This window comes from Ambystoma mexicanum, chromosome 3p (genome assembly GCF_040938575.1).
Source record: "Ambystoma mexicanum isolate Mex_15411 chromosome 3p, UKY_AmexF1_1, whole genome shotgun sequence".
Taxonomy (NCBI): Eukaryota; Metazoa; Chordata; class Amphibia; order Caudata; family Ambystomatidae; genus Ambystoma; species Ambystoma mexicanum.
Window position 1 is genome coordinate 1,160,792,955 of NC_090925.1, and position 27,809 is coordinate 1,160,820,763.

Here is a 27,809-nt window from a genome sequence, read left to right on the forward strand (position 1 = left end):
GAAGTGGGGGTAGAAACCTGATTGCCAGACATGAAGATTGTTGTTGGATTCCATAAAATCTTGTAACTGAATCGTGGCTGGCTCATCTAAGGTTTTCAATAAGAACTAAATTAGCAGAGGAAGCTGCACTGTCCAAAACACCAGTTGATGTTCAAGCTCTTCGGGGCTGGGTGCAGAGGGCAGCTGCCTGCTTGGCAATACCAACACTGCCATTTCCAAGGAAAGGCGCAAGTCCCTACTTATGTGCATTGATTCCAAATTACAAGATATGGCAGAAGAGGAAGCAGTCCCTAAAGCCCAAGGTAACCCGTTCAGTGATGGGTTTATAATGGAACTATCTGCATAGGTTTTTGACAAGGCTTGATGAGGTAGAGCCCGCTCTTCTGGCCGCTTCTCCCAGGACTCAAACCGTCCCAACCAATACGGATCCAGAGGTGCACATCCTTTTTCCTCTGTCCGAGGAGCCCAGGCTGTTTTCTAGAACCCAGAGGGAGTTTCAATGAAGAAGACGTGCCGGCAGAGGTGCGGGTAGAGCAAGGACAACTCCAGGTATTACCACATATTTTAAATGTTTCTTCCCGCAAAGATTTAGGGGGCAGGCTGGCAAGGTTCTTTCCTCAGTGGTAGTGGCTCACTTCAGATCCATGGGTTTTGCAAACAATATAGGGGTTTCAAATAGAATTTTACTCCCCACCCTGTCCGCTCACACCTCCCGTTGCCCTCTTGTTCGACAAGGCCAAACAGAAGTTATTGAATACAGAGGTCCAGTATCTCATTTTCAACGGTGCACTAGTCCCAGCCACCTTCAAGGCCTCCCAGTTCCTCAGCATGATTTTTCTAGTCCCAAACCCTGAGGAGGGGTTTCGCCCTGTCATAAATCTACGAGCCTTCAATTCATTCGTGGTTTATCAACATTTCAAGATGGAGGGCATTCACCACCTCAGAGACACCCTTCTCCATGAAGATTGCATGGTCAAAATAGACCCCAAGGATGCGTACCTGGTAGTCCCGGTCTGTCCCCTTCATCAGGAATTTCTCCAGTTTCAATGGGGGGGTTTCTATTTGGCAGTTTTCCTCTCTCCTATTTGGCTTCTCGTCAGCCCTGTGGTGTTTCACCAAGCCAATGAAGTCAAAGGGGATTTGAATAATCATTTATCTGGATGACGTGGCTCCTTTTGGCACAGAATTTCCAGATTCTCCAAGATCACCTGCATCTAACAATCTCCCTGTTGCAAGCCCTATGCTTTGTCATAAATGTGGAAAAATTCCATCTTCCAGCCTTCACAATGCATCCAGTTTCTGGGCTTCAATATAGTATCCAGGCAGTGCATCCTGCTGCCAGACAGCAGGCTCTCCAAACTTCGGAAGGAAATTCGCCTCCTCCTGAAAAAGGGGAAGGTCTCTCTCAGGCAGTTAGCCAGGGTAGTGGGGATGCTCTCTGCCTCCATTCAGGCCATCCTTCCGCCCCCTTACAATACAGAGCTTTAGAACACCATAAGGGCGGACATCTCCGCAAGAATCTATTGTATTCACAGATGGTGCTCTTGTCTCCCGACGCCAAGTTGGAGCTCCTCTGGTGGTTCAATCATATGACCACCTTGAATGGCAAGGTGATGTTTGGTCCATCTCCAGACGTTGTTCTAGAGTCCAATGCAAGCAAGGAAGGTTGGGGGGGGCAGGATAGTACAGGTTTCCACTGGAGGGAAATGGTCAGTGCAAGAGAAATCTCTACATATAAAATGTCTGGAACTCCTTTGCAGTCAAGATCCTCCTCAAGGATCAGGGAAATTGCTGTGTCCTTCTTCGGATGGACAATATCTCAGCAGTGCATTACATAAACCATTTGGGGGGGACTTGCTCCAAGGCCGTAGAGATCTAGCTTGAGAGTTTTGGAATTTTTGCCTAGACAGGAATATTCTCTTAAAAGCAGAGTACCTCTCGGGGACCAGCAATACTGTGGCAGATTGGAATTCCAGGCATCTTCAGGACAGGAGCGATTGGATGCTGGACAAGATCCTCTTCACCAGGATCCTGTCTCTCTTGGGTCCAATTCAAGTAGATCTCTTTGCCTCGAGACTCAACTGTCAGGTGCCCCTCTTTTTCAGCCGGAGGTCCGACCCCTTGGCGTTAGCGACCAAAGCTTTTCTCCAGGATTGGTCGAGTCCCCTGTCCTATGCCTTTCCCCCATTCACCACGATCACCAGAGTCCTGGTACAAGTGTGTAGACAATCTGCAACTCTAGTAATAATCACTCCCTTTTGGCCCTCTCAGGTGTGGTTTCCAGCCCTCTTAGAGCTGGCGGTGGATATTCCTCATCTTCTCCCTCTCCATCCTCAGCTCCTAATGGACCCGACGGGTCTGCCTCATGAGCTGGTCCTTCGGGGGCATCTCCCTCTTATGGCTTGGAAGATTTCAGCTCTTCCTGGTGCTTACAGGGACTTTCACAGGACTCTATCTCTATCATCAAGGATTCCTGGGCAGCTTCCACTAAGTCAGGCTATTCCTCAGCATGGAGTCGCTTGGTGGGCTGGTATGTGGCTCGGCACCTTAATCCCGTTCTTGCCCCTCCTGTAGAGGTGGTGAATTATATAGTTGAATTGTTCAAAGAGGGAAAGGCTTATAGAACTATCAACGGGTTCAGGTCAGCCATTTCGGCTGGCCATGTACTGCCGAAATGGCCTCGTGAAAGTGCCTGCCCACTGGCTCTCCTCATGAAAGGAGAACCAGTGGGCAGGCACTTCTTGGTACGTAAGTCTGTTAAGTCTATTCGCATTAAGGTCCCGCCTAAGGCTAGGTATTCCATCCTTTGGGCATCAATATAGTCTTGGACTTGTTTCACTCTTGGCCCCATAATGACGAGTTATCTTTGCAATAGCTTTTCTCTAAGTTGGCCATGTTACTGTGTCTCATCTCCATCAAAAGGGTTTCAGATACCAGGGCTTTGAATGTTGATAATAATGTGTTATTATTCCTACAGGGGGTAACCTTCTTTGTTTCTAGGAGAACTAAATGCATGATTTCTTCCATTTCATACCTCTACCCAACATTTCCAGAAGATCTCAAACTGTGCATGGTGCAATGTTTAAAATGTTTTGAGTTAAAGACGGAGGGGCGTAGGTCCCCAGGTACCTCTCAGCTGCGTATTTCTTACAGAAAGCCCTATACACATGTGTCCCTGGCCACTTTAGCCAGGTGGGTCAGATAGGTCATGAAGGAAGCAGGTATTGTGCTATGGCTTCAAAGCCACCTTTCTGGGGGAGGTCTGGAACACATCATTTTAAAAGCAGCTGATTGGTCCAGAGAGTCCACATTCAAGACATTTTATTATAAACGTATTGGTCATGTTGCACTTAATGTGATGCGAGGGCTTTAAACTTGCATAATATGAAGCCTCCTGTCTTGACATGATTGGTTAATCCCCCTCACTAGCGTGAGAGGGGTTTTAGATTCTGTTAAAGAAAAGGAGGCAAGTATTATGCCACCTACCCACCCTTTTCTGTTTGTTTTGCATGCAGCTTCAGGGTGAGGTGATCCAGTCAAGGTTTCTCGAGTGCCCCAGGATGGTGAGATAATAACAAGGTCCCGGAACTGGTCATGGATTGGGTTGTCCGTGCTACAGTGTCTAATCTTCAGGGATGGCATCTGGTGTGGTGCAGCTACAGAAGAGGATATGATTCTATAGGGAAGGACTTATATGGTGGAGGGTCTCTGCCAATTGGTTGCTAACAGGGCACGACCTGCCCTTCATCTTGGATTGGGGATTCCTCCCTTTATTATCACTGAAATGCTGTTCTTTTCAGTTTAAGTTAATGAAACTTGTTTTGTTTAAAAGTTTTTTCTTTGCTGCTGTGTTGTCAGAAGTAAAGATTGTATGTATAATACTCGCCTCCTTGTCTTTAATAGACTCTAAACCCCCTCTCACGTTAGTGAGGGGGATTAATCATTAGGTGAAATGGAGGAATGGGACCTGAATTAGGGGACACGTTCTTTGAAAGGGTGGGTAGAGATTAGTTTTTTTGTCACATGAGTCTGGCTTTTCTGTTCATGTTTATACTAGCATGCAGGCACTCTGTTCACAATGCCACTCATCCACTGGGGCTCAATTATCCTATGTGCATTCCTACTGTTTGACACCAAAGCAATCACAACATAAGGGGGAATTATTCACAACATTACTTGCGCCCATCACTTATTATGAAGCACACACCTAGCTCTGGGAAGCAACAGAACGCTTTACAATCATACGGGGAAGAACACAGGGAAGGAAGCAGAGAAACAGGAAGCAACGAGGGGAAGGGAGGGCAAGTTGGGAGCAAGGTGAGGAAACAGTGGGGAGCATTTTCCCCAATCACAGGTGGGGTGGGGAGATGAGGGTGTGTGGACCTAGGTGTTAGAGAAGAGCCATTCCTTGAAGAGGACCTTTGTGCGCTCCTTCCTGAACTGTAAAAACTATGGGGTGAGTCTGATGTTGACATGGAGGAAGCTCCAAAATCTTCAGGCGCAGACAAAAAATGCCTGTCTTCTGGTTTGTTCCTTCCTGCACCCAGGAAGTTCAAGTCTGAACATGTCCTTACTTCTGGTGGATCGAAGGCCTCCGGAGATGTTGAGTGCCTCGGTGATGTCGCTTGTGGACTTCAGGGGGACCGCCTTGTAGATGATGAAGCAGGATCTGAAGATGATACTGGCTTGCACTGGGTGCCAGTGCAGTTTGATGAGTGTCTGGCGATGTGGTCGAATTTACTAGCCGTGCTGCAGCATGCAGGACACATCTCAGGGGTGCCAGGGTAGTCGCTGGAAGGCCTTCCAAAAGTGCATTGTCACTACTATGCAAGATATCTACATTGGCACGATGCCATAAGTTAAGTCACTCAGAATGGGGAGCCTTTAGAGTACGGGAAAATTCATGTTGTGGTATGTCACCGGACACATACAGTCATTGATTTGCATATAGAGAGCATACAAGATCCTAGGCTCCGATTTTATGGTAAATAGAACTGGTCAAGGATTTGTTCTCACTTTCTGGTATTGTCCCGAGAAATGTGACACTTGTGTCAGTCGCCGATATTTTGAAGATCTGAAACAAAACACATTTCAGAGTTTTAATTACAACTCTGAAACAGTGTAGCATGTGTTAGAAGGCTAAATCGCAGGTGTTATACAACCGTTAAAAAAGTAGAAAAAGTAAAAAGTTAATTTCGCTTTTCGGTGAAATGATTTGATGAAATCTCCATTAGGTAAAATATTTTCGAAGAAATCACATGCTTCCTTATAAAACACAAAATTATCTATGAGAGATTCAGTGTATTTTGGTTAATGGTCGTAAGGCACACAGAGGGCCATTTTCTTAAACGTTTTAATTTCATGTAGCAGTTATGTGATGTTCTATCCCCTGTCTGCACTTGTACACATTCACAGGGCAGATGGCTGGGAGAAGGAAAGAGTAAAAGTGAGGCAAACTCGCTTTTACTCTTTCATTTTTCTCTCCAGATTCCGAAAAAGCAAATGCTGCCTGCAAATACAATTTGCTGGCAGAGTTTACTCATGGATTCCTATGGAATCTGCCTGGTTTGGACCAGGAGCAAAACCGAGAGGGGTTCCGCTTTGTGACTCTGGATGACAAAAGACGGATGCTTGATGCCAAAATCCATACAAAGGGCCCACTTCTAGGCCCGCAGGTCGGGACTGAATCATCTACCGTGTCCAATGTGTTGCAAGCTTCTATATGTGCGACACAGGTTGCACCTATCGGGGCTCATACAGCGAGCAATCCTGGGTTCAAACCTCCTATGCCTATAGATAAAAATAAAAATCAAACAAAGTGGGTGAACCGATCAACTAAACAACTTCAAAAACGAATGGCAAAGGAGAGAATACATCAACCAGCGACGCGGCGAGCACCTCATCGCCTAATATTGGAACGTATTGAATCCTCTGATGACCTGATACTAAATCGATTTAACGTGCTGCGGCTATGTCAGCTGATTCCCAGCCTACGTGCGATAACTTCTGAAGACCTTAAAATTGTGGAATTTCCGAATGAAATGAAAACTGATGCTGTGATTTTACATTTGCACTCTAAGATCATAGCAGATGCAGTATTGGACGCCGGTCCTGTATTGATGTCCCTAGGATTCGACATAACTAACGCCGAAGGAGGTGTTTTGCTTGTTGACTCCCAAGAGAAGTCCCGCAGTAGACCAATGAATAATGTGAATAAAAGATCTACTCAAGATGTGGAGAACAGCACCGAGAATCAACCAAAGAAAAGTCAAGTGCTTAGTCCTCCGAGAATATGGGACTCAGCAGGTTCTCCACATGGGTGTGATCTGATAAGAATTACAGTCAATGGAATCGTAAACTCATCTACCACACGAGACAATGAGAGGAACCCTGCCATCATAACAAACAAATGCGATGATTGGTCCTGGTTGGCCAAAACCTTAAACACTGAACCAATGACATAATGCCAGGAACCGGGAAGCACTCACAGATATAATATAGGTTCTTGGAACACTAGAGGCTTTATGCATCTATTTGAAACAACATGGGCCTCAGAAATGGACATTCTGTGTTTACAAGAAACATGGCTCTCTCAAAGTCCGTTGTTGGAAGGATTCGAAGTAGCTATTAATCCCGCTATAAAACAAACAAAGGGAAGGCCGATGGCTGGCCTCCTCTTGGCTGTGAGGAAAGGCGTTGGATTTCGGATCCTCAACTCACACAATCCTTCACCATTTATTCAGGTCTCTACCGTTGGTGTCTATCAGAAAGAAATAAACAAGGAAGCTTGCCTGTATATTATCAACTTATACTGGAACCACAGACGCAATGAAGAGCGTACCTTTATCGACCTTGTAACAACTTTGATCGACGATTTACTTACAAAGGAGCAACCGCTAGACTTAATTGTATGTGGTGACCTAAACATTGTCTGTATTCCAGATACTGCTAAAACTGATGAAAATAAGAGAGGCAACTGCAAACGCGAACAAGCTGCGGCTCAATGGTGTCTGGAACTAGATCTCAGAGGCTTGCACATGCTCAATGGACAAACGGTTGGTGATATTCCAGCCTGCCCTACGTGGAGAAGAGATGATCAAAAATCGGTCATTGATTACATATTTGTGACTGAAAACATCCATAAGAGAACAACAAAACTGGAAGTCATTAAAATGCAATACAGTGATCACGATATGGTAAAATTATCAATTCATCACCCTTGTTTGGGTGAGCAGATCTGTTGGCCGTTTGCGGTGTGCACTGGGACTGGTAGAATACGCCTAAATCTTTTGGATACAGAAGTAGCGGCTATCTCTAATGCCTTTCAACACACTGTTAAATCTCTGGAATATCAAAATCTTCTGTCTAACTTTGAGGAACATAAACGTAATCAAAAACACGTCGAGTTTCGCCCAAAGCATAAATTCAACGTCTCTATTCTGCAACGCAAAAGAGAGATGAGACAAGAACTAAGAAAACTTAAAGGTCCATACACCGACAATATGAAAGAGAGCAAAAGAGTGATCAAGGCCAAATACCGAAACTGGCTTAAATCACATGCAGCGGTTATGCTTCAAAATGACTCAGAAGAGATGCTGCAAAAAATGGCTAATAAAAACTCAGCAGCATACTGGAAACTGATAAATAACACTATGGCCCCACAGCAAGCCCTCCAAGCCATTGCAGTAACTGAAGCTGAGTGGTCGACTTTCTATACAGACCTTTTTTGTAGTGATAAACCCGTACCAACTTGGGTACCTACGATGTCAAATAAGTGGGACCTGGCGTTTGAGAGAAGTGACATCTTGGATGTAATCAAGAATGTGCACGACTCTAGAGCGCCCGGCCCTGATGGCCTAACAAATGACACACTGAAAAAAACTCCAGCTTTATGGGCAGACTTTTGTGTTACTCTGTTTGACCGAGTCATCGCGAGCCGATCAACCCCAAAGTCTTGGAAAAGAGCTGTAGTGGTCCCAATCTTTAAAAAGGGAGACCGTCTAAATCCAAAAAACTACAGACCCATAGCTCTTCTTGACGTGTTGGGGAAGATTTATGCCACCCTTTTGCAACAGAAACTGTTAAAATGGGCTAAAGATCATAACCATGTAGACCCCAGACAAGCAGGGTTTGTAAAGGGAGTTGGATGCGGCTTGAACCTATTGGTATTGAACCTCATAAAGATGGAAGCAATCAGAACCAACACAAAGATCTATCTGGCTCTGATAGACTTGTCCCATGCGTTTGACAGCATAAACTGGGAGCTGTTATGGGAGAAACTCATTAGATGGAACTGCCCTCCAAGTCTAGTGGAAGCGATTCGTGAATTACACACGGATACCACTATCCAGATCCGTTTGGACACTAAAGGCACGTTATCTGCCCCTATCAGTACACAGAAGGGAGTGAAACAAGGCTGCCCTTTGGCAGCCATTATTTTCAACCTCTTTATATCTGACATAAATGAGGCATTCACTGGTGTAACAATGTTTCCTCCGAAACTACATGGCTCGCCTATCAACTACTTGGTCTACGCTGACGATCTTATTCTAGTCGATCTGACTCCTATAGGCCTTCAGCGGAAACTAAATTGTCTCGACATCTACACCACAGCTAACGGCCTCCGAATTAATAAACAAAAATGCGAAATTTTAATTTTGGAGAAACTGCAAGGCCGTAGCATTCGACGGAAAAAGAACAGATGGTGTCTTGGTAACGAACAACTTCAGACCGTAAAAAACTCTACATACTTGGGCATGAAGATCAGTGCCAGTAGAAACGATGCACCATGGGCAGAATTGGCAAAGAGCAAATGCCGACAGATGGCTTGCCAAGCGATTCTAATTAACAAAAAATTTGGAAAGTTCTCCTTAAAACCAGTAATCAAATTTTTCCAACAAAAAGTGGTACCCGCCTTAATCTATGGCGGTGAAAATGCATTTGGTTGTTCAAGTGACCTGTGGAACTCACTCGAAAATATATTTTGGACGCGAGTTCTACAGCTTCCCAGAGGCACCTCGACGGTCTGTCTTCGATATGAATTGGGCCTCATTTCGATAAATGCAAGAGTCACCTGGAACCTATTGAGTCTGTTTAGGAAAACACTGATAAAAGATCCAGCGATCCAATTTGAAATATTACACAGGCCGGATACTGCCAAAGAACATACGATTTTCTTTCAATGGAATCTCCTTTGTGAAACACTTTTAAAGGAGTTTGACATTTCTGTCTCAATGTTATCTGAGAATCCCGAGTTGGCAAAAACTAAAATCTGGAGAGCTGACTGGATCAAAACTTGCGACTCAAGAGCTAATTCAACTCTAATGCAAGAGGTCCCAGGAGAAGCTAAACCATATCATCAGAGGCACACTTATCTAACCCTTCTTCCAGATCATCATGCAAGATCTCTATACATGCACTTCAGGTTAAACATGCTAAAAACAAAGGAGCGTATGAGCAGTTGGGCGAAGTGCGCGGACATCGACCTAAGGTGTAGTTTCTGTAACAAGTATAAGGAGACCTTAAAACATCTAACGCTGTTCTGCCAAACTTTCCAACATCAAAGACAAAACCACTTTGGAGAGCTGATTAATGAGCATCAATGTATGACGGCTGATGACTGCTGGGCAGCTTTATTTGAGGGATCTAATAGAGCAGTTCTATTTGCACTAATAAATTTTCTCCGTGTAGTAAAAGGACGTCTGGACGATCAAAAAGTAAATCTGCTGCAATTAAAGACTTGAACTCTCTGGTAGCTGTCATGATACTATCCCTTAACAGGACACGATGGAAGTGCTAATAGAGTTGTTAAGACGAAATGGTGGAGGGAGGGATGGAGGAAGGGAAACAAAACAAAAAAATTCACATGTGATATACTTTTTGTTTTTGTGTTGTTTGCTTTGGTTACTTTTTTTTTTAAAGGTTGAACAAACCAATAAAAATATATAAAAAAAAAAAAAACCGAGAGGCGTTCCATAGGAATCCACTGTTTTACGCCTGCATGAAAATCCCACATGGAGGTACAGTAAGACACACTGATGAGATGGAAGAAGTCAAAATGGCGGAGATCCTGTCTCAGCAAACGCCTCCTCCCCACATTGTCACTGCTCCAAAATGGGGCGATGAATTAAATGGAGCCAGAAAAGCATTACACTTCCCTTTTATGCCTCTATTTAACATGCTGGATCCTCTAAGCGATCATAGAGGAAACTGTACACCTACTGGAAATGCCACTTGCCGACAACAATTGAACTGTAAAAATGCTATGCATACTTTCATTATTATTGAAGTAGAGTGGACATTGATTTCACCAAAGGAAATGCATCCTTGTATCAGCCTGTTTCTCTTGATTGGAAGAAACGTTTGTTGTCTATTCCCAGATTGCGCATTGATAGAAGCATAGGACGAAGGAGTAGGGCTGGGTATTGGCTCTTTGAATGCTTTTATATGGAAACTATTCATAATAAGTTATCTGAATTAGGATTTGAAGCAGGAGCCTTGATTAAGCGGTGGCTCATTGGGGATCTATGTCACAGACTGCCCTGAAAGATTTGGCAGAGGGATTGTGAATTATTGGAAGTGGCAGGATTTCACTTATGGGAATATTTTCAAACATTTTTAATTGCTAGTGCCACAGCCAGTGATATCAAGTGTGTGCTATAGCAGACTATGATTAATCAGCAGTTATTGTCCTTCCATACAGAGTGGGGAAGATTACTAGCCAGTCATTGGCATACAGAACTAAATTTACTCCAAGGTTTGTGGGTTAACACCATTTTGTTTACTTGCCAGAATGACATGTGTAAGATTGTTGGAATTAGGCCGTACTCTGTATTCCTTGGGCCCGCGGTGCCCTTTGTTTGCTGCTTCCAATGAGATTGAATAAAACTTGGTGGTTTCCACAGCAACGTGGAGAATGAATAGTGTGACAGGATCCGGGCTTGGACCACGACAGGGGGCACAGGGACCATTCCCAACCTTGAACAGGGGACCTACAAGGGCAAAGCATGAGCAGCCCTGTCCCAGCGGCGGGGAGGCAGAGTTTGGGAGGGACAATACCCTCAAAAACGCCCTCACATGCATTGAATGAAAATTATGCTTCTACCGTCCGTCATAAAATGCCCGCAGTAAATTTTCTGGCCAGAGTTCCTGCTTTTGTATTTCTGGACCTAATCTTCCAGAATTCCCAACTGTGAAAAACGAGCAAAAGTAGCAGAGAGATGCCATGCACAACACAACTGGCACAACGCTACAAGGAAACAATTCCTAATATAGCAGGACATTTAAAGACTCACTGGTGTGAAGGATAAACAAAAAGCCAGAACTGCAGCACCAGGGACGCCATTTAGGTGTTGCCAGCGGTCGTACCTGCGACCCCTGAGGTCTCCCTTGCTACCCCTGTGGTCTCCCTTGTTACCCCAAAAAATACATTAAAAACATATTATTTGTTTACATTCAATTGGGGCTTCTGGGATGTGCCAGCAGCAAGTGGTTCCTTGTTTGTGGAGTGGCTGGTTTTATGATAGCTATAGCCATTCAGATAGCTCATTGGGTTGAGCGCTCACTGCTGCAATGTGTGTGTGTGATCTGCAGGTTGCAGGTTCGGCAAGCTAAACTCAGCCTTTCATCCTGCTGAGGTTGACAAATGAGTACCAACACAGGTTGTGTAATATTGTATGTATATTTGTTCTATATGAAGTGCTTAAGCGTAAGTGCTGTATAACACATCATTATCCTTTGGCGTTGGACGTCTAAATGCATTCACAGTAATGTGGTAATATGGGCCTATACGCGCTAATATTAATGATACATATGGTGATCCATTCTTGTATAAATGTATATCACTTTACGGTGATATCATAACCATATTGTTGGTAGTGTAATTAGAAACAATGATATGTGATGCCACTTCCTGTTTCGTCAAGGGGGGAAAGGTCATGTTCCATCGCTTCCAGTGATGTCACTTTTGGGTGGGGTCAAATGACATCACTTCCTGTGATGTCAGAGGTCAAAGGTCGTGTGATGCCACTTCCGCTAACTGTGGCCTTTTAGTGAAATGACATCCATGTGCAGTACGTCATAGAAAGAGCAGAGACTGCAGCCAGACCAGCGCAGGGAAGAGGGGGTGAAGCTAAGGAGGGGTTTTAAAGCTTTGTACCAGTGTAAACCGGCCCATGGTGAGAGGATAGCCACTTATTGGCACGCAGAGACAGGTGAGCTTTGGAAAGAATGGAAGGGGGATAGAACCAGGAAGAGAACAGTATAAAAGGAGAGTGAATGAGAGACACAGAATGGCTCGGATGGGTGAAGTCAGTAGGAGTGGAGGCGGAATGATAGACAAGCTGAAGGTGGAGTGGAGTGCTGAGGAGATGAAGGTGGAGTTTGTGCACTGTGCAGGTGAGGTATTGGTTGTGAGAGAGAGTAGTACTGTTTGTAAGTTTGACGCTGGGAATGCGAGAGTGTGTGCCTGGAGTGATTGTAGTATGAAGAGCGAGGAGAGGTGTGAGGAGAGAGATGAGGAGATGGGTTAGGAGGGGGAAAGGGCTGAAGAGAGTGGTGGAGATGAGCGAGGTCAGGAGAGAGAAGCACACAAAGAGTGTGATCATTGAAGGGACAGAAGGGAAGAGAGAGGAGGAAGGCCAACAGAGGGCCTGAGAAGGGACGCAAGAGGGGTGAGCGAGAGTAAAACAAAGGGTAAGGCGGAGGCAGTAGTAAGATTGGGGAGATGAGGGAAAGGGAGGTATTGAGTGAGAGAAAGGGCCGGTTTATCTGGTATTTGCAGAAAAGGAAACTTCATTTCCATTGAAAAAACCTGGGAAGTGTAAACCATTGGAAGAACCCAGGATGGCAGCCAGATAGATAAGGCTTTGGCTTTTAGTGCAGTCAGCCTGTAGACTGTAGGGGTTACGGAGTACTAGTTGCCAAAGCTGGGGTTTAGGGACTCCTGAGTTAGGGTGGACGGAGCCCGCGGGAGGTCGATAGAAGCTCATTCATATATCCTGCCTGCAATATGGCCAGAACAATAAACGTTTTTATGATTTAGGAAATAAAGACCCTTGAACCATCCTTTGGAGTCAGGATGTTTGTACTGCCATCTGTGACATGCAGTGTCTTTGTAGGATCATTCGGGCTGCGATTCAGTAGGCACTATGCAAGGAAAATGGACAGAAGATCAGAGGCAAATACACTCATTGATAGAGAGATTTGGGAGCTGGGAATAGAACTAGAATTCCCAAACTTGTAAACAGCACAGTATGGGGCAGACGACTCCAGGGAAACTGCAGGATTTGACCTTAACCCAACCGAAGTAGACAATCCAGTGGTACCCACAATCCTGGCCCAGGAACAGAAGAGAACCTGGCACAGACTCAGGGGATAATCAAGAGGGCAGCTAGAACCCCAGAGGTTTTGCCTGATATGCAAGGCCCAGTAAACCCACAAAATTCCACCACAGTGGCTTTCTTGAGACTCTTCAAGGACTGCCGTAGATGAGCTTCTGATGATGTGTCCAGATTTTGGGAGGGTGTCCGTAGAAAAGTCCAGAGGTTTCCAAGCCGAACATGCTCCGACAGCATGCAGATGTGTCTGGGTGATCGATGATCTAAAAGTCCAAGCTGATGAAACGAGGATGTGTCTCGAGTAGTCCAGATGTTCTCTAAAGGGAACTGGTGAGAAACTCCAAGGGAGGTTCAAAGGCAATCCAGAGAATGTACAAAGTCCAACAAATGCCAAATAGCTCCAAAATACAGATTCCGGTATCCAACAAATCCAGAAGAGGGGGTTGATGGTCAAAACCAGTACCAGGAAATCTTAGAAATGCAGTAGCAAGGATTCTAGAACTGCCAGTTCCAGCGATGGCTGCATGAAGGCTGAGCTCCTGCACCTGAACTGAATCCCTGCTTACCATGGCTGACCCAGTTACAACTGACCAAATACAACCCGCAAAAAGGCAGAAGGGAGATGGGGAGAAGACTTCAGATGAGAGAGAAGATAAAATACTGGATCTGCTGACCAAAGTGACCCTAGATGTCAATGAAATCAAAGAGAAGATGTCTAGGGGAGAGGCAAGATATGTTGAACTAACTTCCATCATTAACAGAGTGGAGACTCATTTGACTGAAATGGGTGGATCAGTGGAGAAGATGGAAAATCAGATTAAAGAACTTCAGATAAGGAATGAGAAACTGACCTTGACAATTTCTGAGCAAGAACATTTTTCAAGGAGAAAAAATGTTAGGGTTGCTGGCCTTCCTGAAGACATTGAGAGGGGAAAGCCCATGGAATTCATAGAAAAAGTCCTGATTTCCCTACTCAACCTGGATCCTAAGACAAATCTGGATTTGGAGAGGGCACATAGGAGTTTGGGCCCTAAAACCATCCTTGGGCCAGTGACCCAGACATTTTGTGGCAAAGTTCTTAAGATTTCCGATGAGAGAACTGGTGCTTAAGAAGGCCAGAGAATTTACATGAATTATCTTGGAGTGGTCACAGAGTGATGATTTTTGGAGATCTCAGCTGTAATGTCCTGGACAAGAGAAGAGAGTTTAAAGCAGCAAAAGAGAAAGCAAAGGCGAAGAATCTCAAGTACTGCATGGTTTACCCAGCCATCCTCTGTGTTATCAAGGATGGCAGATTGTTCTCCTTTAGTGAGAGCAAAGGTGCTGCTGCTTGTTTTTTCCAGTGACCTGGAAAGAGAAGAAGATTTGGAGCCCATGGAAGCTTCTGCCTCAACCTCACAGAGATTGTTGCCACTTAAGAAAAAAAGATAGATAGATAAGAATGCACTATGGTTTGATTGTTTTCATCAACACACTTTCTTGGTTTACTGGTCTATTTTCCTTCAACAGACCTTTTTTTTTGACTCACTTGTTCATCCGTTGCATGTTTGTTTGCATTTTTTTTAAAACTTTATTTGTACAATGTTGCCGGCCGTAACTATGCCCGTTAATTCTGTTTACTTTTGTTTTGTTTTATGTGCTCGGGCCTCGAGCTATTAGAGAAAAGGCCCTAAAAGTGTTATCATGTTAGCAGGAAGTGACCGTGACTGCAGAGACGCTGTAATACAGCTGATACGCAGGTGAGTAGAAGCACTATGGGATCGGGCAGCAGGGGGCATGGGGACCGCCAAGATATTGTTGATTAAACGTGTAATGAGGTGGACTTTAGTAAAGACGCTCGCAAGCCGGCTTTTGTTTAAACATGTGAGGGCTTCAGACAAGCTTTCTGTTTTTTCTCCTTCTTCGGCACCAGAGCTCTACCACCGCGTGCTTACCTCGCTCGGATGTCATATCAACAATGCGGTAAGCCACTCGCTCAGTCGCATGATGTGAGCTCAATTTAACGAAATAAGGCTGCAGCAGTACGTTATGTCATAATTCGGATTACTGGGATGAAATGGAGCTCATATGAATATATACGCGCACCAAAAATGACATGTGTGTATGAACTTTCCCTGATGATAGCCTTATTTTCTATTAACTTGCCCCCTGCATGTCGGAAATACTGTTCTGTGTTATGGATATTAAAATTAATAATATGTCATTTTATTGGTGGAGTAACAAGTGTTGGATGGCAAGGCTATTTTGTATATACTTGTGCCGCACCTCTTGAAAACCCGTCTTCTAGTTTTACTGCACATTTATTCATGTTTCTAAAAACATATGTTCTAATGTGGGGTGTAGACCATTGCTTTGTTTTCCGTGATTGGAGCTGCTCATGTTGACCCCTGTTGTTGCATAGAGTTTCATATCCACAGGCTATAATACAGATTGTTTGTTTATCTATGCACACGTTTTCAACTAAGTGATCCCCTTTTATGAAGCACTGGTATGTTTCCATACAGCTCATTCAAGGGTGTGTTGTGAGGTTTCCACAGTGTAGTGATTCACTGATTTGCAGCAAAAAAAAAGGAGATGCTGTTTGAGCTTTATGAGCGGAAGGAAATTATTGGTGCCAGGAAAGTGCATGGGCTTGTCATCTGGTGTGCACATTTAAGGGGGATCCTGAAAAGGGATAAAAAGGCTGAAGGAGAATGGAACTGCGGAGGAACTTATATTGGGTTATTAACTTGAATAATATGTACGGAACTCAATGTTGAGCTTAGCTATCGTGGGTTACCTACTATAGGAGGTGGTCTGATATTCTGCAGACCATGTAGCAGATGGAGTACAGGAAATTAATATTCTGGGTTTATGTGTGAAAAGTCAAACTATTCTATCATATAATAGCCAACCAATTAGAGGTATAAGCTGATGGCCAGGAGGGGCTATGTGGACACTTATGGTTAAAAAGGGAGGCAGATAGTAGTAATGTTAATGTTGCCAAAACAGAGCATGACTAAGTGAATGGGTGACCAGCTTATAAGTTGATGTAAGGAAAGATACAATGTTTATTAAGTAGTATGGGGTCGGCCGAGTGGGGTGGGGACGAGTATTACTATTTTAAGGTTAAAAAACAAGGAATGGGCGCAGGCTTTGGGGTAATTTCAGTTCTAGATGCTAGAGTTTTTGTATATATTGAGACTAAATACCACCTTGCGAGGGCGCTGGGTGTTGTGCAATGTATATTTTGTGTGTGTTTTAATGGTTTATGTGTTTTTGTTTTGTGTTGTCTTGTGAACACCTGTGTGACATATGATTCTCTAGTCCCTCATGCCCTGTTCGAAGGAAATTGTTGGAACTAGGTGGTTGAATTTTCTTTTTTAAGAATGATAAAGGAATGGGTGACCCAAACATCTGTTCATGGAATGTGAAGGACCTCAATATTCCTAGGAAGAGGAGGGAAGTGCTGAGTAGATTGAAGAGGGATACAATAGATATTGCCCTTGTGCAGGATACTCACCTACTGGAAGAATCAAAGCATCTCCTTAAGAATACCCTGTTTACGAGGGTACTCTTGAACTGTTATAGTACAAAATCGAGGGGGGTAGGTATATTGTTATGCAAGGATCTGAATTTGAGCATGGAAAAAGTGGTAATGGATGAGGAAGGTAGAACAATTCTAATAGATGCTAAATATGAAGGCATATTAATCACGATAGGATCTATTTATGAACTATGTGTTGGCGGGAGCAGTTTTTTTAAGAGGTTGTTGATGTTGTTAAGTGAAATGAATGGGGAATATACAGTACTAGGGGAAGATTTTAATTGTGTTCTTGACACAAGAATGGACCGTTCTGTCAAGTGTAGATATACAGCAGAGAGCACAAGTAAGGAATTTAATGAATTGTTGCATGGTCTAGATTTGGTTGATGCTTGGAGGTTCATGCACCCGGGGGAGAGAGAATTTTCTTTTTTTTCGCCAGTCCATGACTCATATTGAAGGATCGACTACTTTCTGATTTCGGAAAGGCTTGCTGAAAAGGTCTCTAATGTGGACATTAAGGAAAGGGGTGTCTCAGACCACTCCTTGATGACGATGCGATTGAATATGGGAATAGAATGTTCTGGACCTTTGAAACGGCGTTTAAAATCTTACATATTGCAAGAACAAGGTTTAGTTGAGTCTCTACAAGAGTTCACCAAAAACTTCTTTGATATAAATGGCTCTTCTTCCAATGCCATAGTCTGGGATAGCTCTAAGGCAGCTGTGAGGGGGCAAATAAAGAATATTATGTCCCGTGAAAGTATAAAAGGAATGGCTGAGCTTAAGAGTTTGGAAAGTGAGTTGGGTGCGGGCCAAAAGAAGTATGAGGCATCAAGAAGTAATGAGGATAAGGTAAATGTGGAAAGGTTGAGGGAACGCTTTAAGCAGGAAATGGATACCCAATATGGGAAAGGCTTGTTCTTCATGAGGCAGAAGTTCTGGGAACAAGGGTACAAAAATGGTAGGTTGTTAGCAAATAGGCTATGTGGTCTAATAGGAAATTCCTTTGTCCAGAAAATAGAAGGGGAAGGTGGTGAATATAAAGTTAAGAAAGGGGAGATATGCGAGAGCTTTAGAAAATTCTATGAATCTCTATATAAAGAAGATCAGTTCCAGCATATGAAGGTATGGACACTTTTTTTGATAAAATGAACCTACCAAGGTTGGCTGATAACCAAGCTGCGACTATCGATGTTCTCATTACTGAGGAAGAAATACTGTTAGGTATTGAACAACTAAATAAAGGTAAAACACTGGGCTTGGATGGCCTCCCGGTTGAGTTTTATCAAGCATTGAGTCGGGTGCTGGTGCCGTTCTTGTGCACACTTTATAATGGTTTCATGACTGATGGGGTAGTATGTCCCACAATGAAAGAGGCTTGTGTTGTGGTGCTTCCAAAACCAGGAAAGGACTGCAAAAAATGTGAACACTACAGGCTGATTTCATTGTTGAATGTTGACCTCAAGTTATTCACAATAATAATGACTAATCGGCTTGATAAATGCATTGGTGACCTGATCAGTAGTTCCCAAGTTGGTTTTATGCGAGGCAGATATGGGTATGATCATATTAGAACACAAATTGACATAATGGGACTGCCTAAGGAAAAGATCTTGGATACATTATTAATTTTTATGGATGCAGAAAAGGCCTTCGATAGGGTCAACTGGACTTTTCTGTATCACACACTTAGGAAAATGGGATTTGGAGACACTTTTATAAGAATTATTAAAACCTTGAACTCAAGAATTAGTGCAAAAGTTTGGGTAAACTGTGTGATGTCTTCTCCATTTCTCCTAACTAGAGGTACCAGGCAAGGATGACCATTGTCACCATACCAGTTTAATTTGGCATTGGAATCACAAATTGCATACATAAAACAGGAGCAGAGCCCCCATTGACTTAAATTCGGGGATAGCAAAGTTAAAATCTTATGTTACGCTAATGACATGTCCATTGTCTTAACAAACCCAGTAAAAGGATGTGAGAAACTTAAAAGTATGTTTAGGGAAGGGGGACAGTTATCCTGCCACAAGATAAATTGGGGAAAACTGTGGTCTTCCCACTAGATGTTGGACAACCCAGGAATGCCATGGGTTCCTGGAATTGTCAATGGGAGGTAGGTGCAATGAAGTATTTGGGTGTTTACCTGGTTCGGGACTTGAAAAGGATGGCAGAATACAATGTTTCAAAACTATTAGAGAAAATCAGAAGAGATATTTTAAAATGTGGTCACTTAAAGCTAGGACTATGGGCAAAAGTTAATGCCATAAAAATGGTACTCCTACCAAAAGTGCTCTACATTGTACAGTCTATTCCCCTGAAGTTTACAAAGAAGATCATCCTTGGGGTTGATAAGATTTTTCAGAGTGTTTTTTCTGGGGGTAGGGTAATAAACCTAAAATTCCCAAATATATTTTAATTAGTGCTGTGAGGGAAGGGGGATTGAATTACTGCACTGGATTTGTCCTTAGCCTTAAAAAGTAAACGTTTTATCTTTCCGAAGTTAATAATTATGTCCCTTATTGGCATGTTATTTAACATGCACAGTTCTCGCCTTATGCTCTGGGTGATATGTACTCAATGTCCAAGATGCCAAATTCTACGGTAAGACTACCTACTATGTGTACAACCAGGGATGCATTGCAAAAGCCCATGATAAGTAGAGGGGAAAACATCTGTATACATTATGACGCATCTTTGTGGCATAACATGGGGTTGCAAATAGCAAATAAAACTTTATGCTGGAAGAGTTGGATCAAAAAAGGAATACGTAAAATACGTGATCTATGGGAGAACGATCCGATGATTCCCTTTGATCTTCTAAGAGAAACCTTTAAGATTGGGGGTAGGGAACGTGAGCACTATAGGGGTTTAAATACCCTTTTAATAGAAAGGAAGGTAATGTTGTGTGACAACATGAGAGAAAGACCCTCAGTATGTGAGATCATTCACTCTTTCCCGTCTACAGTGTCAACATACATAAAGTTAATGCCAATGGAGAGCTCACAGGTGGAGGCATGGGAAAAACTTTGCCAGTCTTGGATAGAGGATCTGGGCATAGATATTCCTAATGAGGAATGGGAGTATCTGCTTCGAATAGGGGTGCAATCAAAAATGGATCTGGGGCTCAGGTATGTTAGACAAGGGATTCTTTGTATATTATATTGGACAGCTTCAAGAATGGCCAGGTTAGGACTTTTGGATACTGATACCTGTTGGGGTTGCGGTTGTGGTGGGGGCACCTTAATCCATATGCTATGGACATGCTCTAGAGTATCCTCCTTTTGGAATGAAGTACTGCATAGATTAGACATCGTGCTGGGAGAGTTTCTCCCGCACACTTTCGACTCTACGATATTACTATCAAACAGAGAAAGAGGGGATGAGGCTAGAGGTAGAGCAGACTGGATTGATAAGGTTTTGGTAATGGCGGCAAAGCAAATACTAAAAGTTTGGAAATGGAGGAAAAAGCCAACTGTTGATGAATGGCTGTTAGATGTTCGAACCTTATCAAACTACGAGAAAGTGATGTTGTTAAAAGAAGGGAGAGAGGGGCATTATTCTCGAATTTGGGGATCTCTCAATGAATTGTACGGTTGAAAGTTATCGACCACGTGTATTAATTTCTGTATATAGTAGTTAGGGGATCGATGTTGTGTTGTCTGGTATAAGTTAAAGGTCTAAAATTTGGTTTTGAAATAGAGGTTTATAGTCGTTTGAATTGTTTAATTTTGTAAATATATTGACTGAATTGCACGATTATTAGTGGATTTATGTATTTTTCAATCTGGGTGAAAATCCATGATGTTATGGATATGTTGTAGCTTCTGTTTTTTGTATGTTCGTTCTAAAATAATAAATAAAATGATTAAAAAAAATGCAGTAACAAGGTAGGCACTCAGTTGTAGCCCATAGAGTGGGAACATGCCAGGTTTATTTATGTCCCCCTACTAATATGGCTGCCAGAAGGTCACATGAACTCCCACACCAAGATGGCCACCAAGCATACTTGAAGGTAGAGCTGTTGGGAACTGTAGTTATCAGCATATGCCACACCTCCTAGAGCAAAGACATGCATTACCAAGGACGACAGCCCAAGCGCTGTGTACCCCAATCAAGGGGAGAGTGGGCAAATGTCTGGGATGAAGCAGTGGATGTTGGTGTGGTGGGTGAGCCCCGATGGTGCCCTCTCCCTGCATGCTGTAGAGCGCTGTGTTTGTCTGGTGGAAATGGGGCCGCAGCATGGTGTGAAATCAGCCAACGGTCCAATGCTCCCAAAGAAGCAGGAGGAGAAGCAGCACAGCGTGCACCCCACTTGCCCCTGGCCTTACACCCTGCAAGAAACCACTACCACCCCACTGACCAGAGTGAGGTGTTTGAAATGGAATCACCAGACAGGGACATAAACATTCGGTGTGGGCTTCCAGGAACATTCCTCAGGGCCATTGCCCTTCCAGCCCACAAGGTACTGGAGCGAACCCTGCGTAACTTGGAGTCAAGGATCTCCCGTACCTCAAACATCTTTATGCTGTCCACTGAACCAGTGGCACGCAGCATGAACATTCTGGTATCAGCACCACAAGATTGCAGCAAGGCCCTATGACAGACCGGATGAATGTGCCAATGTTTTGGTATGGCTAGGTGACAGGCAACCGGATTTATGCAGCAGCAGATACAATAGGGCCACACAAACCTTGGCAGTAGTTTGTGGTGACCGTGGAGGTGTAGTTACTTCATGGCGATCCAGACCCTGGTGTCTGCTAGCAAGGAACAGAATCTCAGTGGTGTTTATCGACTTGAGTCTTTGAGGCATCCTTAGCTACTCAAAGATTAAGATGAATGGTGGCATAGATGGCTTGTAAGGACAAGAATTGCATAGTGGCCATGGGCACCTTGGTCAACACGGGCACTTGGTCTGATAGCATGTGCGGGTAATAGCCATATGTGGCAAAAAAAGGAGAAATGCTACTAAAGGCATAAATCCAATTGTTGTAGGCAAATTCCACTTTGCATAGCTGGGCAAATCAGGATTCCTGCATGTGCAGGCAGAAACAATGTAAGCAGTGCTCCAGGGTTTGAAGAACCCTCTCATTCTGGCCATCAGTCTGTGGGTTATAGCTAAAGGAAAAAGGGATGTCTAGTCCCATCATTTTCATTGGACTACACCAAAAGGAAGATGTAAATTGGCTTTCCCAGTCTGACACCAGTAAAGAAGGAAGGTGGCAGATACGGAAAACTAAATGAAAGAAAAGTTCTGAGAGGGTCCCTGCCCTTTTTATGCCTTTACATGGTATTAATTGAGCCAACATAGTTAGTGAATCCACTACAACTAGAATTGTGACTTACCCTTGTACCAAAGGTAGTTCTAGGATAAGTTTCATAAACATTGTTTGCCAAGGGAGGGGGGAACTGGAAGTGGTTGCAATAAACCAAAAGGTTTAGCAAGGTGGGTCTTGGCCTGGGTGCAGATGGGACTGGTTTGTACATGAGTATGTATGTCCCAATGGCAAGAAGGCCCACAAAACCATTGTTGAAAACCCTGGCCAGCTACCTTGCTTTCATGACACCAGAAGTGTAATTGTTGTTGATTGGGTATTGTGGTTATTCAAAGAGGGCTGTTTCTTTATGGAAGGCCTGCATTCATGCTGTAGTCAAGAGGGAGTTCTATATTTTGAGAAATCCAGTCTTACAGAGCTGCCAACACATATGCTCTTGAAACTGCTTTACTGGGGTTAGAGACTGGTCTGCATTCGATCCAGAAATCAAAGAGGAGTAGAAAAGCTGGCAGCCAGCTTGTTGTGCCTTTAGACATTTCATGGAATGAAGGGCTACCAGATTCTTATGGTCTGTTATCAAGATGACTGGATGTTGGGATCGCTGTAAGTAGTGACGCCACTCTGAAAAAGGCTGCCCTCATAGAGAGCCCCTTTTCAGTGACAGTATAGTTCTTTTCAGCATCAGTAAGGCGATGCAAATACAATAAAATTGGATGCAGCTCTTGGGTTGAGGAAACAGCACAGGGATGACAATGCACTTAATGCAACACCAGAAGCATCTCAACCAGAAAGGGTGAGATTGAGTTTGGATGTGACAGGACCGAGGCATGTTTTAATTAAAAGGCTTGTTGAGCTTCTGGTCTCCACTCAAAACCAACGTTCTGCCGGGATAGGCAGGTCAAGGGTGGACGACGGTGAAAAAGTCCTGGCTAAAGCATTGATAGAAGATTGCAAACCCAACAAAACTCTGTGCCTCCTTCATGGTTCTAGAGATTGGCCACTTTGTGGTGGCTTGCGTCTAATTAGATTCCATGACTTCCCCTGTTTTTAAGATGACAAAAACTAAGAATTCAAAAAATGATGCATGGAATACCCATTTCTCCTGATTGGCATAAAGGAAATGAGAAAGAAGGGTGTCCAGTACCAATTTTACATGGCAATGTCGTCCAAACCAATAACCAGGAAACGGTCTACATACGCACAGAAGATGTGGTTCATGAAAAGCTGGAAAGCTGCAGGGGTGTTACAGAGGCTGAAATGCATCACTAGGTATTCATAGTGCCCTTACCTGTCACTTAACAAGGTTTTTTATTGATCACCCTCATTTACCCTGACTAGGTTGTATGTGCCTCGTAAATCTTTTAAATCTAATTTAGTAAAGATACCTATGTTATGGGCACGATCCACTAAAACAGGAATTGGAGGGTACTTATTTTGTATGGTAATGTTGTGGGTCAAGATAATCGAAGCAAGTCCGGAACACCCCCTATTTCTTTGGGACAAAAAAAGGGGTGTTGCTGCAGATGACTTGGAGTGATGGGCTTGGCAGTTTTGTAAGGATTCAGCTAGATATTTGTGGATGTGCACATCTTCCTTCTCGGTAAACTAGCCGGATCTTGCCCCTGGATCAAGTTTATTGCACAATCTTAGGGACAGTGCAGAGGTACTTGGCTTGTTTGTTGTTTCCAGAACACGTCAATGAAGGAGTAATATTCTGGCGGAATGTGACTTGCGACCGAGTGCTGGCATTGGGCAAAGTGTGGGGAAGCTGGAAAATGTTGCTGCATGCATGCTGACTAGGGGGGCGTGAGCTGGTTTCTTTACAAAATGAGGATATCAGGATGACCATCCTGGTGTCCCAATTCATCACCAGATCATGGGTTAACAGCCAAGACATACCCAGAAGAATGCCGAATTGTGGTATGTTTCTGAGATCAAATTCAATAGTTCCAGCATCCTCGTTGCAGCAATCCATGACAATGTCAAAGAGGAACCATCGATGGCCTGTAATGGCTTGGGTTGTTGTTGTAGGGTGCATTTAAAGGCCCTAAACAGAAATCCCCTTCACCTGAAAAACTGTATTTAAACACTGCCTCTAAAAATGGCCGTGCTTTGCTTTCCCTGTCACATGAGGGGCAAGCAGTTGAACACTGTAACTCCAAAAATGGCCTGCGTTGCTTTTATTTCACTTGAATGACAAGAAGTTATGCACTGCATCCGAAAACGGCCCTGCGTTGTTTTTATTTCACCTAAATGACAAGAAGTTATGCACTGCATCCAAAAGTGGCCCAAGCGTTGCTTTTATTTCACCTGAATGACAAGAAGTTATACACTGCATCCAACAAAACAGCCTTATTTTAATTATAATTCACACGAGGGACAATAATTTCAAGACCACAACCAGACAACCTTTTTGCTTTCCATTTCACTTAAACAGCAGCCCTTGAAACACTGCAAACGAAAAACGGCTTGGCTCTTTCTTTTGTCCATGTCAAATCAGAGAACTGTGTGGAAGGGGGGCTACCCCTCATGGACTAACAGCAAATGCAAACTCGCTCAAAAAGGAGCAATTCAAGGATCCAGTAACCTACAAGACAGGATTTCAAACATTAAATGCGAAAATGGCTTGCACCCGTGTGAAAAAGAAAAAAATCCTTTAAAAAGCCACAGTGAATAGATAGCACTGCTCGCACAAGAAAAATGTCAGGGAAATATGCTGTGGGGTTGATTAAAGTAATGCGCATTATGTTTCCACACACAAGACTTTAGTCACCTTTGAAGAGGGACACAATACCAGAGAAACCAGTTTGGGGCTAAGTCAGGAAACTTCACAATTAAAAGCCCTGCTTCCCACTGAAAGTCGCACCTACCAGTGAACCATTCTGCAGTCAAATGTGATGTTACTGAGGGTTTCATAATTCCATGTTCTGCCAGACTTGAAGGCAGGCTCAGGGATTTCAAACAAAGCAAGTATGGCTATAGCTTGACTGGGAGGTGTGAGCTCCTTCCTGCACCCACTACCAAGAACATACTGACAACATGAAAGGGGGTCATAAAAATCTTTGGTCACTGGCTGACCCAGGTAAAGACAGTTGGCTGTGGGGGATGAAGTGCCCCTCCCACAGAGGGGGACAGATCCTCCCAATTGACATTAAAGGACTGATTTCATTTTTAGGCATATTTTTCGCAGCAATTAGAATGCGAAATAACTTTGTTTTATGCTATGTTTTTCATGCAATTTCCAGCCGGTTTTAAAGAGATAATGTGCATTTTCCTAGAACTTTGGAGACTGAAATGGCCAGTTAGAACGGTTTTCTGGCTGGTCTAAAAATGGGACAAATATAACAATTGGTGGAAAGATGGAACATGAAATTATGAACATGCTTGATCATTTACAGAGTTATAACTCTTACACATTTTGTGAAAAGGGCAAAAATGTGCCACCGGGCAATGCTACATCGTACGGAGTTGGCGATTGGCTTTCCTAATTCTCTATGATTAGCTAAAACCACATATCTAGTTCATATGTCAGGGGCTAGTAGAATTATGAAGTTAAGAGAGATAACTGGTTTTTGTCAACAAGTCGCAGAGGACAAAGAATAGTAATAAATGCAAACAGACAGATGGTGCTCTCTTCCCTTGAACCAATCATGCCAGGGGACGGAGTGAGGAATGGTAAATTGTCCTATCACAGCAGTAGGAGTAATTGCAGAGTACTCCCCCTAGATTGTAAAGTGAGTGATGTCAGTTGCGCTGTATAAGGGATACTGTACTAAGTCAGGTGGAAACACACAAAACAAATCAGCAAGATAGGAGAAGGAGGATGGAGAGAAGATGGCCGAACCAAAACAAGGCAGAGTGCAGTTAACAGACCCCTTACGTAGCTGTCCAGAGTGTCCTGAGATCCAGCTGGCTTTCCAGAATCCCAAACCAAGGCAGAGTGCTGTGACTTGCCTAACTGCCTAGAGTGTTTTGAGATCCAGCTGGCTTTCCAGAATCCCAAACCAAGGCTTACTTTATAAGTAGCAAATACCCCAGCCCTAAATTACATAAGCCCTTTCTTTTTGTAGCATTAAACCCCATTGAAAACCCCAAAATGCCAGTGTAATTCAGTCACCTTGCCATATAAGAACCTATTGTTAGCATGTCTATGTTAGCATCTCCCTTTTAAAAACCTCCCAGTGTGTGTAAATCCTTTTCATATTTTTACGTAAATCCATTAATTCCCCTATTTGAAATTCATGGTTCAAGAGTGTTAAAATTCCAAATTAACCCTCTTGTCCCTGGTGTCTTTCTTTAATTATTATAGTCATTAAAGTGTTGCCTCATCCAATTTATTCTCCTTGTAACTGAAAACCGAGTTTGTCTGTCTATTGTGTGGATTACCCCACAAAATCCTATTAAAACCCCAAATCATAGTCCCATTGAGAGCAATCCCTTTTGCCTACAAGTCTATCTGTTATGCGCCTCTGTCCTTGTCATTGAAACCTGATTTTCGTATTATAAGCAAAACCCCTTCCCTGAGCTGCCTGTCATTGTAAATCCAGTGTAAAACAAATTTCCATTTGCCACTGTATTTCCCCTTTTGCATTTGATTGCTCCCAAAACCGATTTTTCCATTTCATTCTTACTTTGCCCTGGTGTGCTGATTAGTATTATCTAAGCTTCCCTATCTCCTCAAGTGTGAGCAATATGAATGTCCTGGCATTCTGTCATCTAGCAGTTGTGATTAATAATCAAAATCCCATTCTGCCATTTTGCTCCAAAAACAGGTTTTCACTTTCTTTGCTGGCTTCCCATCTTGGGGTGATGGGCTTTACCCCAAATCCGATTTTCTCTCTCTATTCCTACTCCTTGCCACTGCCTTCCATTCAAAGGAATCAAGTTAGCTAATGTTTGAGGGTGAGTGTTACATGGGGGAGTGCTAAACCATTGGTGTTATCTCTTTATAAAATAGTTATGTTTTGGTGTTGCCATTAAATATTGTGTGGATTGTAACAGGATATCTTAACCTAATTGTTTTGTAGAGATTAGTGCATTTGTGTTAGCACCACATAGGTGGCTGTAAAATTGTTTGATTTTCCTTTTTTATTAAATAATAAATTAATAAATATTTTCTTGATACACACCGGCCTGATTCCTGGTCCATTATGACACGGGGTGTTTTTGGAGGTTGGGTGCGAGACGGTTTATTAAAAATAAAAAACGCTTTATTGTACGCCACATTCATTGTCGGGGGGAAGGAGTCCCTGGTTGGAATGTGCCGTGTAACTGTGACATTGATTTTGTTCAAAAGGTATTTGCCACCTCCTGGCTAGGGCTGAGTCCATAAAGCTGCCAGTTACTCCGAATCAAACATGATATTGACAGCCAGCAGTCAATCCCCAGAACATGCAATTACACTGGGATAGTGATCTGAGGAACCATTGGTTGTAAGGTGTTGGCCAAAGAATGAAAATCCTTGAGGAAGTAGAATCAGACCTATTTTCCCCTCTAGGGATGATTCTTGGTGTTTCCCGACACCCCGACTAGCTTACACGGGCACTGTCAGGCATAATGCCGATCTTTCTCGCAATAGAGACAGAGGTAATTCTGTTTTTCCTGTCCTTGGTGAGAGAAGGGCACACCCCGCTGATCTGCATTGGCTCAGGGAAGGTTGTGAGATGA

The 27,809-nt window shown here is 43.4% G+C and overlaps 1 long non-coding RNA gene across 1 annotated transcript in view; it reads left to right on the top strand.

Annotated features, from left to right (window-relative positions):
* The first annotated feature begins 15,100 nt into the window (after window positions 1-15,100).
* LOC138579845 (uncharacterized) overlaps window positions 15,101-27,809 on the top strand; it is a 42,718-nt gene continuing 30,009 nt past the window's right edge. The window contains exon 1 of the long non-coding RNA XR_011304140.1: window positions 15,101-15,299. This is a non-coding gene — a long non-coding RNA (uncharacterized lncRNA). The remainder of the gene's footprint in view (window positions 15,300-27,809) is intronic.